We start from the raw sequence: 13,608 nt of genomic DNA on the forward strand, positions 1-13,608 counted from the left end.
TTCCTTTGCACTTCAGAAGATGTTTACTAATGTCACCAAAATAGAAAAGGGGATGGGCCTCCGCATGAAGGAGGAACTGTGGCTGGTGAGCCACTCAAAATCAAAAGGTCAGAATAATTTTGCATTTCAGTCATATTGAATTCTAAGTTTCATGATAAATACATCTTTAAAAAAAAAAGTTATTTGGGTGGCATAAAATTCCAGTGAAGGATGCTAGTGTCACGTTAATAATAATTACTTAGAAGTGTGGAAAACTCATCTTGAGCAGCCTCTATTAGACACTATCTCCAAATGAAATTTAAAGTAGGAGGTAATTTCTAGGTGCAATTAAAAACTTGTCAGAGTGGAGAAGCAACCACTTTCTGTCTCATTTTGATTGTAAGCACTGTAATGAAGTGGAGCTGCCTGGCATTTCACTTCTTGGAGCCTGAGCATAGGCAGTCCTAGTGCAGCGTCTGGTGCAGTTGCATTTCTAATGCGTTAGGCTCTGATGTCGTTCTCGGAGGAAAAAAAACACGTAGAACTTTGTTTTCTATGGTAATCTTCTTATAAGGATTTTTAAAATAAGCCCCTGAAATATCAGCAGCCCTTACTTCAACCATAACCATTTCAAGATGTGATCTTTGCAGTAAGCTATGAGGTAGCATGCGCGTAACTTTTCCTTCTCCCTGCTTGCCAGTTGCTGGGGGGATAGTAATTGGAGCATGGAGCCCTCCTTCCAGTATGTCCTCCCTGGCTGCATATTTCTGGACTCATTCTTTGCTTTTGTTTGCTTATCTTTTACAGTATTAAGGAACTTGATACATACAAGAAGTGCCTCAACAACAGCCTTGGGGCACAGGGAGGTTGTCTGCTTTGGTTTCAGACCAAACCCTTTTTCCTTTGCTGTTTCTGCAGTCCCTGTGCATTGCTACCACTGTCCCAGTCTACTTCTGGCCTGGGCAGCTCCTGTAATCACGCTGTGGATGGACTTTTGAATTCTGACTGTCTAGCACTGAAAATGATTTTGTGTGTCCCTGAACCTGGCTCTCTGACCTCAGTTTCTAAGAGCCATTCATCTTGTTTCAAGTTAGCAGATTTTGGGGTACAGTGTTATGGAGAGACCATCAATGGGGCCAAGATAATTACTGTATGTTAGTTTGCATGTTTTTGTCTTCATGTTTCCCACAGGTGGGCCATTTAATAACAGGATCTGTGGGCATTTTGTCATGATTTCTGACAAGGTTGGCCTTTTCAAAGGAACTGCTGGGCACCCAGGCAGAGAGATCTCATTTTAACTCAGGAGTTATGGGACAAGACGCTCTTCAAATCCTTGGTGCCAGTGACTATGGTGAGATTGCATCTTAGTTCACACACCAACTGTGGCCCACAGTGACCATCCCCATCTGTTCTCCATGAGATTCAGTGGGATGCCTGTAGGGCCATCCACTTAGCAGTGTATTTGCATAGTTCAGGATGCCCTTGGGCAGTGGTTTGCGATGGACCTTCATGAAGGACTCCCCAGCTGCTGTCAACGGCAATACAGAGCTGGGTAGATGCCTCGCAGCTCCTATTTTAAGTTGCAAATTTTGGGATAGGGCTGCCTGGTGGCCTGCAGTTCTGCTTAAGGGTTTGCCATGTCCTGTCACCCAACAGATCACAAGGCCGATGATTTAGGTTTTGAAGAACGCTGTTTTGGGAAAGCACAAAAGTTTATAAAGCAAGATGAAAGCTAATTATGGCTTGAACTTGTGCATAGCAGAAAGGTTGCTTTAACCCTCTTTTATAAGGATGTTTAAGGAAACCCTCAGAAGATTGACTTAGCATGGAAAAGATGGAGACAGTATCTCCTAAGTTCGGATGGTGGTGTCTGGTGGGATTTTTGCTTTGTGTGTGTTGTTTTGGTAAGGATTGGCAGGGTTCTAGGCTTGTGTAGCGCTACGCATTTTATGGCGTATTTAAATGTCTATAATATAAATAGCTTTACCATCAGAAGGCATAAATGTCAGCCTATTGACACATTATAAAGACACAAATGGAATGTAGCCTGGCAGACTGGTGCTGGTTTTGAGATTTAATAGTACATCTGTATCATTTATCCCAGTGGGAAATAACACAGGATGTTGCCTTGTAATTTTTTACTACTGTATAATAAAACGTAACCATAATAAATGGTGTCTAAGCAAGTAACACAGCAGATTCTGGATTTCATCCAGTTTGTCTTCACCACTTTTTGTAGGTTAGTTTGCCCCCCCAACTTTAGGCAACATACTATTTTGACTGAATACAAATTGAATGTGGTTCTCTTTAATGTGTTGCATACATACAGAGAAGGAGACCCCTCCTGTGCCAAATGCATCCCACCTCTCGGTTTGCTGGGGTTAGCAGTGTGCTGTGTTCATTCCTCTTTAAATCATTCACATCCTGAGTTGAACTGTCTTTGAAAGGATCTGTTATGCATTTCTTCATTTCAAGAATGCCTTTGCACGTTGATTGCTTTTCCAAATGTCTGTACAGCGGTACGGTGTTATATGAAAGTAGCCTTTTTACAAAAATTCAAGTAACATTTCATCTAATTCAAGAAAGAGTATTTCTTCTAAGTGTTATCAGTCTTGTGCAAACTGAGAGGAAGGATTTGTTGGGTTCATCTTGTTAAATTTAACTCATCACTTGTTCCCTTCCCAGAGCTGCTGGGGCATCTAGGCTCGTGTAGTGCTACACATTTTATGGCGTATTTAAATGTCTATAATATTTATTTTCATGGGATGGGGGTGCACTGGGTCTAGGATGGCAGCATGTCTTCTCTAGGCTCAGGCTCAAGTTTTGCGTTGACAAATGGACCACGAAGAACTGCTGCTTGCTGCTTCCCCTCTTTCTAGCAGGCCTTGGCTTCGTCTCTGGGGCTCTGAGGGTGATGTCTCCCTCTAGCTGGAAGCAGCAGGGCCAACGTTTTGTCCTGCTTGGGAGGTGCTCTGTCCTGTCCAGTGCTGGCTCTACCCGAATTGCAGGTCTGGGCTGTCCCACTGCTGCAGGCTCTGAGCTTTTTTAAAGGCAGGAGAAGTCTGAGAAGTACTCCACATGCATTTAGGCATTTCTGCGGGGGTCCAATATGCAGAAGGGCTCTGTGAGTGCTTTCTAACATCTGGCCTATGATGCTCCAAGTGAAGAGAAATATGAAAACATTATTCTGTGCATATGAGAGTATTGCACATTTGTAAAAAGACAATTAGCATAGAAATGAGGGAGGCTTTTGATTCATCAAGTAGATTCAACAGACTGTGTCATTTCCTTGATTCTCATTTTAATTAGGATTAATCAGTTTTATCTCCTAAGGTCTTTGCTGGGAATTTACATGAAACAGAAGACTTTGGTCAGCGGTGTGCCAGTGTAATAGCCCCTGCTTGAAGAAATCCAGCTGTGACACGTATACGCAGGATTAGATTTGGCAGGACCCCAGGCTCCCTTCTCCTCTCAAATTAAATGACTTGCTGTTGCAGGCAACCCACTGGGTCTTCCAATACCAGGGCCTGAGCTTCACATAGCTGCCTGGTTGCTTGCTTCCAAACTCACTTGGGACTAGTATATTGCTTGAAAAAGTCCCTGGGATGCCAGCGTGAAATAATGGCTGCTTTCTGCTCCAAAGACACACACAAAAGTCTCGCTTAATCCCAGCAGCCATCCATCCCCACAGCTGGGAGCTAGAGCCAGTTGAGACAAAATGAAGCTGACCTTTTTATCCTCAAACTCAATATATTTCACAGAAGCATATGGCTTTGGATGGAGTTTTCTCAGGTTCTGTTTGATATGTTAGAAGTGGAAAATGAGGGAAGGGAGCCAGGTAGTTATATTGGAAAGAGAACAGTGTCCCAGCTGCCTCGTAGGGGAGAACATGAGGCTTAAGTGTGTGTTCTGCATGATGCAGAGCAGAAGCATGATTCCAACATCCCTTAGGTGAGAGATGCTGTCCCAGTACTAGGCACTGTTCTGTTTTTCTTTTTTTCTTTTGTTTCTCTTTCTTCTTTTGCTTCTTTCTTCCTCCATTTTTTTTTAATCTTTACATTTCTTAAAGTCTCTTTCTCATCCCATTGAGAGAAAAAAATCTTTAAAAAACTGGAATCAAATTGAGAGAAAAAAAAATCTTTAAAAAACTGGAATCAAATCCATCTTTCTGTTTCAGTTGCTAGTATATTTAAGACCGACAAATTCAACTTCAGAAATTAGAGTCATTTGCAAACACAATAAGTATTTTATTGTGATTGTTTTTCTGTACCTAAAATAGATGTCTTGCAATGAAAGCTTCCCTGGAATACGTAGGTGAAAATTTAGCTTGCAATTTGTTTCCATAGTGGAAAGGATGTGATTGTTACAGAACATATGAAATCTAAATATTTTACTACTAATTATAGGAGAACAAAATTTTCATCCACATGGGCACCACAACAGTAACGGTGGTGGGCTTTAAGCTTCTTCCACTCAGATAACAGATTTGAAAGCTATTAGGCATATGAACAAGAAGAAAATGGAGACAGAAGGCAAAAAACTGCTGAAGGGAAAATCCTACTGAAAGCCCACAAAGCATTTTCAAGCTTGCAGAAATGACCTGCTCCGTTCCTGTTATACAGAAGTGTTAAAATGAGAGCAGACGACCCCTCTACCCCAAATCATTCATCTGTTATGTCTGTGATGTATTTAGACTGAATCCTTTCCCAGATGCTGCGGATCTGTCGGTTCCAGTGGAAATTAATGGGATTTTACCATTTGCTTTGAGGAAAAGAGGACTGGCCTTTCTCTTGCTGTCTTTGGCAGGAAGGAGAGAAGAGCTTTCCTGTCTGCTCACTTTAAATATTGCATCTTTTTAAGCCTTTTTGCCAGATAGGCTAATTTGTGTTACTGCAATATACCATGTTAGAAAATTACAGAGGTTAATGTACAGCACTGTGATACACAACCATAATGGTAGACTCTAATGTTTTTTAAATGGTAAACTGAACGAATTCATAATACGAGTTGCCCTGAATTGCCTGTAATTCTTGCCAAAGATTAGTTTAGCATTGCTTTTAATATTTTATGTGCTAAAGTTGTTTACAAAGACTAAAAGCTTCCCTCACTTTGCACACTAGTACTTTGTCCTTTCACAATACAAAGCGTAACAGAAGCACTCTCTTGCAGACTAATTGTATGGCAGGAAGTTTGACTAAATTGCAGCTATACTGTCTTTGAAATATTTTTCTAGTAATCAGTGAAAACTATATAAGATTTATGGTGTCGTATCTCGTCTGGGTAGTTAGAAATCTAATCTTTCACAATATCACTAGTTGCATATTAATATTTTTAAGTATGTAAAACACAACTGAATAACATAGGAGGTTTTGACTTTAAATGTTACCATAGAGATTTGACTGTCCATAATCCCATTAAAATAGAAGAGTACAAGATAAAACGATCCATTTGCAATTATAATTATGCATACCGAGATTGACCATTCCTTAAAGAATTGGAAATGCAAGATGGAGAAGGGCACTTGAGCAATCACTCTGTGTTGAAAGCATTGATGGAAGAATAAAAAGTTGAGGGGGGATCGATTTGTCAGTAATGTGCTCGAAACATACGGGAAGAATTTCTATGGAAGGTGAAAGGAAGTGCACGGTGGGAGAGGGGCAAAAGCTGGCACGTGGCACAGGCAAAGCAGGCTCCCTGTGGCTGTGTCCTGCTCTTCCATCCCTCTTGCTCCAACAGGTCAAGAGGATCCAAGCCTGTAGCATCCCCTGTGACTATATTCTGCATGTCTTTGAGATGTATTTGTCAGGTGAAAAACAGAGAGATGGCGGCGATGTCCTCCATCAGGTGGTACTCACACTTCTATTATTAAGTGACAGCTTTGGTTTGTCACAAGTCAGGCACTCGTCCACTTCTGTCGCATGGTGGATGTTTAGCTGGTCGCGTGGTAGGGTTTTGTCATGTTGTAGGGTTGTGTCAACCATTCCTCTTTTCACAGTTCAGTGTTTGGGTGCCTTGTTGTCAAAGGACTGGGTACACGTCTGTCCTCTACTAAAATGTGTGTCTTGGGATGCTGAAGATACTGAGCAATGGGGGCAATAAGTATAGGCTGTTGTTTTAAAGCTGGTCTCTGCTTAGGTCCAAGAGGCTCTTGCAGAGGGAAAAAGGGCCTGGGGAAACAGCAGGTGTACTTTTGTATGGGACTGGACCATTACCAAAGCAAAGAGTTTTTTTGGCTCCAGTTTTGCACATGGGGAATGCATATTTTGTCTAAATCTCCCTTACTATCTTACAATTGTGATGCCCACTTAAGGTAACTCTTACTGCCATGGCTAGCTTTGCGTGGAGAGCCACCACAAAAACACGTATTACAACAGAGAACAGCAAAGAACACTATGAACCACTTTACCTGCTCTTGACACTTGATAAATAAAGTGTATTAGTTGATCAGCTTTGTATGGGAGAGTCAGCACGGCCTCATGAATGGGGCTGTGGCTGAACAGCTGAGGAAATGGGCTTTGTTCTAGCTCCTCCAGTGGCCTGCTGTTTGACCTTGAGCAACTTTTTTTTTTTGTCTCCATGCCTGTCTTTCTGCTATTCTTTGATTTCCTCATCTTGGAGGATGAGCTCTTCGGGAGAGAGATTTGTTTGCATTGTGTTCTGTGAACAATGAAGTCTGAGCCTAGCCAGCGCCTCTAGGGGCTTCTGTAACACAAATTATAATTGTTAGCTTTAATCACTTTCATCCAAAAAAAAAAAAAAAAGAAGAAGCCTGGTAATGGAGGATGTCAGTGTGTGGGTTTTGGAAAGATCTGTAAGGGTGCATGTTAATTAAGCCACTGTAGGTGGAGAGTTCGTGGTTTGGTTTCACAGGGCTGATGCAGAGACACTGGTGTCCAGGAGTGGTGCCGTGCTGCTCCGTATGGGTTTTCAACCCCAAAAGCACTGAGCTGGGCGCTCACTGCTGTACTGGAACAGAGGCAGAACATCAATGGCTGGTCGGCCATTTGGCGCTGTGGCGAAGACAGCAGCTTGTGGGTGAGCCATCCCATCGTGATGGATTCTCCTCCCAGCCGTTGCTGTTGCTGAACAGACAGTGTTTATCATTCCTCTCCCTAATAGCTGCTTCTGTTTTGGCACAGGGGTGAAGCAATGCACTGGTTTGCAGATTAATTGCCCTTCTTTTGGCATCCAGAGAGGCAGAGCAGCATGCCCGTGTCCTGCTCAGGCGGATGCGTTACTCACCATAGCAGAAGATTCGGAAACATTTAGCCACATGAACACCAGCAGTCACATTAGGAAGAGCAGGCTTTGTTGAAGTATGTATGCTACCCCTTTACCAGTAATCTCTGCAGGTAGAGCTCCAAATAACACGTGACAGAGCAAGAGGGAAACGATGATTTCCCCCACTTCATCAGTATCTGAAGTGAAACCTCATGCCAGAGTGCACTTGTGGTTCAGAAATGTGACCCCAAGTCCATTGTCCAGGCTGAGTACAGCTGGGTGAGAAATGACAAATGCTTCCTGAGAAGAAGTGCTGTTGGTTTCAGAGCAGGTTGGTAGAGTGATTTGGAAAGCAGTGAAAGAAAATAAAAACGAGCTCCCACTGCACAGGGGGCAGGTGCTGTAAGGCTGTGGGTGTTAACAGGAGTCAGAGATAAAGCAACGTCTCCTCCTTTAATGTGTTCGTTCTATGTTTTAGGGCATCATCTAATGCTAAACCCCTGTAGCTCCTGCTCTGCACCCACTCCCAGTCAGTTCTGACTCTCTAGCAAGTATTTTGCAAAATCTTTGCTGTGCAGGAGTCTAGGTATCGTTCCCTTCTGTGATTAAAATAAGAACAAAAATTCCCCAAACCACATTTGAAATCTGCATAGAAATAGCATATGGCAGAGGCCAGCTCAAGGTTATACACTTGACATTTGGGGAGGGAAAGCAAGAAAGATTTACCAGTCAGTACGCTCACATTATGGTAAAATAAAGGTAAGTTGTGAGGAGAACATGCACTGAATCCTTAAAACAGCACAGCAGAGCCATAAACCACTGTATGTTGTGCTATCTCTAGCCCTTTATGATCTAAGCAGAAGCGAAACCCTGAGTATCATAAATGAAACAAAGATCTTGTCTTAATTTCATTTAAAAAGTCATTGCAAGGTAATGGGGTAACAGACATTAACTTGTTCAGTCTCTGCGAACCACCCTTCCTGCTCTAAACAGTTGCCATCAAATTGGTTATTCTCCAACAGCTTCTCGGAGTCAGGTGGAGTTTCTGCAATAAAATATAAGTAGAGTAGTCTAAACAAATAGCACTTTTCCTAGAAATAAAGTATATGGATGCCCTCATGAGGTGTTGCCTGATCTGCTCTGCAGTTGCAAAAACGTTTTTCCTACTGAACCGGTATATATTTGATCAAAATCCAAGGCTGCAAACAGCTCACATCTGGGGACTTTTTCATTTGTACAATGAGAAATAATAGCCAGTCTTACCCTGAGTTTGCCTGTACATTTCTTAGATTGTCCACAACCTGTTTATTGCTTACAGAGGCAATTTTGCTGACGTACAGGCACGGAACAGTCTCTTTTTCTTCCCGAGCATCCATTCTTGCCTATTATAGAGAAATCACTCAAAAACTGGCTCGCATGCTGGACTCTCAAGCATTGTTTTAAGTTTTAATTTACTTCTGACTTCCAAGGTTACTGCATACAAGTGATTGCTCCTTTAGTACGTAAATAAGATTAGTTATGCACTGGGGACCGATGCCTCAGCCATATGAGCTCCTTCCTTTCCTACTCCCTGGGGATTGTCTGTTGAAGAATACGTAGAGCTGGGGTGAAATTTTCATTGGAGCATCAGAGATTAAAGACGACCATTCTAGATTGGCTGTGCTGTGAAACCACAGCCCTAGGGCTGCTGGTTTTTGTCTGCAGAGTTTTTACAGTATGGGATGAGCTGGCTGTGGGGTAGGGAACTGGGGCCATGGCAATGGAAGGAGGAGGGGGAAAGCTGTCCTGCAGTCCGTATCAGGAAAGGTTTTAGGGACCCACTGCCACACACGACTATGGAAGCAACTGGACTCAACATGGGGATCCTTCTGTTTTCAGGCTTTGCAGTTGCTGTTTGCCATTTTAACATACTTCTTCTAAATTTTGTATCTTTTGTTGGAAACAAGATGTGGGGAGGTGAAGTCATTGCTATATCCCTTCTGTGGATTTTTTATTTTATTTTCTAATTGCTTGAATGGGGCTGGGTAGCATCCCAGGGTCCTGCGCCATCCAGCTTGGCTCTGACAAAACTGATTCCCACTGAAGTTTCATTTGTAGCAACCCCAGCTAGGAGGAGCAAATTTTCACGTGCAATTGCTACTAGTAAACTCAGCACTTCCAGGAGGCTGACTTGGATCCACGCATTTCATGCTTTTATCAATTAACGTTACATTTAGCATCTAGCACTATGTGTAGAAGAAAATACTGAAGATATAAGGGGAGGAAATTTATGGTGTAACTGTTGAGGAACAGGAAATAGCATCCTTACAATTATAATTCATTTTATGTTATTTGCAAACCAGATGTTTCTTTAATATTCAGGCGCAGAAACCTCTAAAACCATATGATAAATCCTCAAGTATAAAAGTAGTTTATCCAGATCCTGTTGGTGACTGTCATGGTGTGTATGTGCATATATGTGCACATATATTTGAAAGTTACCTGTATCTCTTTTTTTTTTTCTTTATTTTTCCCGTTGGCAATGATAGCTTCCACTGATTTTTCATCCAGCCTTTGATAGCTGCGTGCTATTACTGTCTTCCTATACAGAGATGTGCTGCATAAAGATTAAAATAAATTGTACAGGCTTTTGAAAATCAGATCTGTTGTCCAAAAACATTTGTTCCTTGCTGTATCCTCTGTTGCAGAGGACGTTTATGTATTTCTGTAGAGCAGAAAGTTCATGAGTGCCTAATAAGTCCTCAGAGGCAAGTATAAATGTTTTTTAATTATTTTTTCTCTTTGTTTCCAGAAATGCTGAATTCGGTACTCTGCAAAACTAGCGTATGGATTTTTAGCACCTGAAGAACAAGAAAAGGTAATTACTGCATCTCAAAGTCTACCTTTATTTCTTAGCCATGCTAAAATATTAAACCTCTTGACCTGATTATGTTGTGTGAGCCTATAGCATTGTCTCTGTATGTGGCTTTTGTGTATTTCAGTTTTCAGTTATGCATTCACAGTTGTTTCTTGAAAATATTCCTGTATGGAAAGGGAGGAGGGAAACAAAGGCAGCAAAGCATAAAAATGCTGAAGTAAAATGCTATGGAATAACATAGTGTGAATTTTTTCAGTGCATGTAAATGTGAAACGGATAAAAGAGAAAATCAAGGTTTAGATGTGCCAATGGAAAATGCTGTGGAGCTCTTTATATTTGCAAGGGCACCTCAGACAGCCTTGTAGCACAGGGTGCAGGTATCGAAGGAGGCTTGGTTTTCAGCACTACAACAGCAGCCTCCCCATGTTTTGGTGACCAAGTCACTCGTGGGGTGGTGCACCCTGCTCTGGGGGTCGTGAGGTCTTCTGCTGCCTGTGAGTCTGCCTCCTTCAGTCAGGTCCTCTGATCCTCTTGGGTCGTGACATTTTGCTTGGGTATTGCAGCTCGACAGGGCTGTTGCTCAGTTGCTGGTGTTAAACAAAATGCTGGTCATCAAACTTTCATGAGCCACTTTGCCAGGGGCTGCATCTTGAAAGAGTAGGCTCTGGAAAGCAGCGAGGAAAGCGGTGCAGCTTCGTTCAGCCACTGTCTCGTGTATTTTGTTCCACCTTCTTTCCAAGGCTGAGAGGCACGCACCTCTGCAGGACCTAGTGTGTTTTTGCACTTTCCTTCTTTCTGGAGGCAAGTGACATACAAGTTGGGCAAGGAGGGCATGGCCATGTTGAAGAATCGTGGTCCTATTTCATCTGGTTCCTCCTTCCAGCTGTATAGAAGTCATTACTTCAAAATGAGGAGAGATGCCTACATGCAGATGCCACAGTATGGAGAGCAAAAGGAAATATATAATGTGAAGTCTGTACACTTAGGTATAAAAAAGTTAGCACGGTGATATTTAAAAACACAGATGTGAAGTGATACGGAGAGCACAAACAGGGAATGTTGTGAGGGTCAGGAAGGCTTCCATATGCACCCCTAACTTATGAGTGCATAACTTCTTATGAGACACTTAATTTCATTGTTTTGGTTTGAAAAATGCATGTGAGTGACATCTTGTGTTCAGTATGTCTGCAATGCTGTACTGGTCACAGACTCACAGAATGGCTGAGGTTGGAAGGGACCTCTGGAGATCACCTAGTCCAACCCCCCTGCTGAGCAGGGTCACCCAGAGCACGTTGCACAGGATGGCATCCAGGTGGGTTTTGGATATCTCCAGAGAAGGAGACTCCACAACCTCTCTGGGCAGCCTGTCCCAGTGCTCTGTCACTCTCCCAGTAAAGAAGTGCCCTCTCAAATAATTAGCACATGCATTTTAGAGGTAGTATGTAAACAAAGACGGCAAGCACAAACAAATCATGTAAGTGGACCGATGCCACCTTCGTGTATCAGTATTACAGTTCTTTAAAAGCCCATTTTCCTGCACAGCAAATGGAAGCGTCATCTCGGTTCTCAGCAAATATGTTGAAACACAATAAAAGGGCTTACATTTGCAACTTGCTCTCATTCTTGTGTATGTTTTGTGGTGGACTGCATTCATCAGTTTAGTAGGAAATTATGACAGGAGAGGAAAAATATGAGATTGAAGGAGAAGCTCTAGAATCAAATAAACATTCGAACAAAATGCATTAAGTTTTTACAAACCACACTCCCCTGTAGTGTTGTCTCACAGTGTTTTGAATTTCCTTCCATGTGATGATGAATGGGACTCTTTTTTGTTGGAAACTCCCATTAGGATTTACAGTGTCACATAAAACTGTAAAGCGTTGTGTGACCATCCCCAGCTCTCTTCTCTGCCCTTGGACTGTTATAATGTGTATGGGAAGTGTACAATAACTGTCATGGGGACTCAAGCAATTCATTGCTCTGAGTATAAGGTTATTTTATCCATGTTAAAAAGAGAAACTCAAAAATCCAATTTCTTTTAAATCATAAATTTTAAAAAGGCAGTAATGGAAAGGTGTTTTGTACATTTTTTCCCCCTAGGTATCTTGCAGGTTACAGTAACGTGCTATGTAGTGGCAAAGACAAGAACTATGCTGCACTGTGGAGTTCACTGGTATTTTGATTACTTGGTTCTCTTCTTTAAAAAAGTAAAAGTTTAGTCTCTTAAGTTATCTGAGCAATTTAAAATGATCTTAGGCAATCCAATCCTTTATATTTATTTATGCTTTTGGTACAGTTTTAAGGAGATTTCTAAGAAATCTGTATTTCTTGTTGCAAGCAAGGAAAGAACTCAATATACCCCCGATTCATCATGGCTAAGTGCTTTCAAAGGACTTGCAATGAAATTCCCTGTGCTTTAATGCAATGTGGCTCAAACAGGGGAATTATTCCCACTGGGTTTCTTAAAAGCTATAGGCATTGTTTTAAAGTCCAGACATAAACAATACTGTAAGTAGATAGGGTTTTGTGTGTTGCAAAGAAATGTCCACCCCTGTTGTTATGCGTGATCAATATGTCATTTTTATCAGCTTCTCCTGTTCTCTGAGGTCAAGTCACACACAATTTTTTTAAGCCCATGAAACGGATCCCACAGAGACATTTAGCTCTGTCGACTGTACGAGCAGTGCAACCACCAGCTCCATAATTTCTCAAGACCTGGATTCAGCAGTGTCCTTTTGTTGGGTACAATGCGTCACCAGGTTGCTGTGGCCAGGTTAGATACATGTCAGATGCTTGCACCATTTTCATCTTATTGAATAGATTCTAGCTTCTCCATATGTGTGCTTGTCTATCCCCTGGAAAAGCATTGCCTCATCTTCTGGGAGAGGTGACCTCCATGTGGGTATTCACCCCCACGAAGAAGGAGTTGAGGGCTTTTTGCAGATGGAGTCGACTTCATGCCACGTGAGGGTCTGCTCTTGTCTTGGCTCAGCTGTTAGCATCGGTCCAAAATTCTAGAAATAGAGATTTTGCTTTTATTCTCTGCTTGCTCAGGCCAACGTAAGAGATCCCAAGGCTCAAGGGCATCAGTAGCACTCTCTTCTTTTGTACTCCATGCCTTTTTTTCTTTTTTAACTGGCTGGCCATGACATTAAGATTTCTAATTAATTTAGAAACCACAGGCAGTTGAAGAGAGTGAGCAATGTAATAACTGGGCCATGGGGCAGAGTAAAAGCACATCAATTATTCAGGCAGTCGCTGCTGCTTATTCCCTTCCCGGAGCTGCGCTGGCTGTCAGTGTGTGTCAGCTATGCCGCTAATGCCCTTCAGAATTTACATGCATAAACAGTGGCCTTTTAAAATCTGCACGAGGGTAACTTCAGCATCTCCAACGATCGCTGCCAGCGCAGCAGGTGAAGCGTGCTGCCTGGTGAGCGCTCGGGGTCCCAGCCAGTATTTCAGGTGCATTGTTCAAAATGGGGATTTTGGCAGGCACATCCACCAGAAGCCTCTGCAGTGAAGTTATTCCTCAAAAAGGTGAGGGGCAGTCT

At 42.3% G+C, this 13,608-nt stretch overlaps 1 protein-coding gene across 27 annotated transcripts in view; it reads left to right on the forward strand.

The window, feature by feature from the left end:
* Positions 1-13,608, forward strand: part of ADGRL3 (adhesion G protein-coupled receptor L3) — a 536,452-nt gene that overhangs the window by 90,994 nt on the left and 431,850 nt on the right. For all 27 annotated transcript variants that reach the window (XM_083833098.1, XM_083833095.1, XM_083833096.1 and 24 more), the window contains one exon: positions 9,992-10,057. The gene's annotated coding sequence lies outside the window, so the exon portion shown is untranslated. The remainder of the gene's footprint in view (positions 1-9,991; positions 10,058-13,608) is intronic.

Source organism: Anser anser (assembly GCF_964211835.1).
Source record: "Anser anser genome assembly, chromosome: 4".
Classification (NCBI taxonomy): domain Eukaryota; kingdom Metazoa; phylum Chordata; class Aves; order Anseriformes; family Anatidae; genus Anser; species Anser anser.